Genomic DNA, 270 nt, shown 5'->3' with positions numbered 1-270 from the left:
GCATCTCTGGAGCTCAGCCCTTCTGGTTTCCCAAAGAGAGGGTTAAGGTTACCAGCCTGCTCACAGCCTTTGGATATTTCATCAAAGTGATTTGCTGTGTAAATGCAGAGGAGGAGGAAAGGGGGTCAGGATACCCCTGATCGCCTTGCAAAGGGACTCCCATGGCTGAGCACCCTCCCTGTGCATCAGGGAATGGGGCTGGTGGTCCCCTGCAGCCAGTCCATCCTGCTGTTCCCCCTCCTGGCTGCTCTCCTTCCCCGCCTTTTGCAT

This window comes from Antrostomus carolinensis, unplaced genomic scaffold, assembly GCF_000700745.2.
Source record: "Antrostomus carolinensis isolate BGI_N321 unplaced genomic scaffold, ASM70074v2 scaffold15933, whole genome shotgun sequence".
NCBI classification, from domain to species: Eukaryota; Metazoa; Chordata; class Aves; order Caprimulgiformes; family Caprimulgidae; genus Antrostomus; species Antrostomus carolinensis.
The sequence above is the reverse complement of the archived record's forward strand: the minus strand, read 5'-3'. Positions refer to the sequence as shown.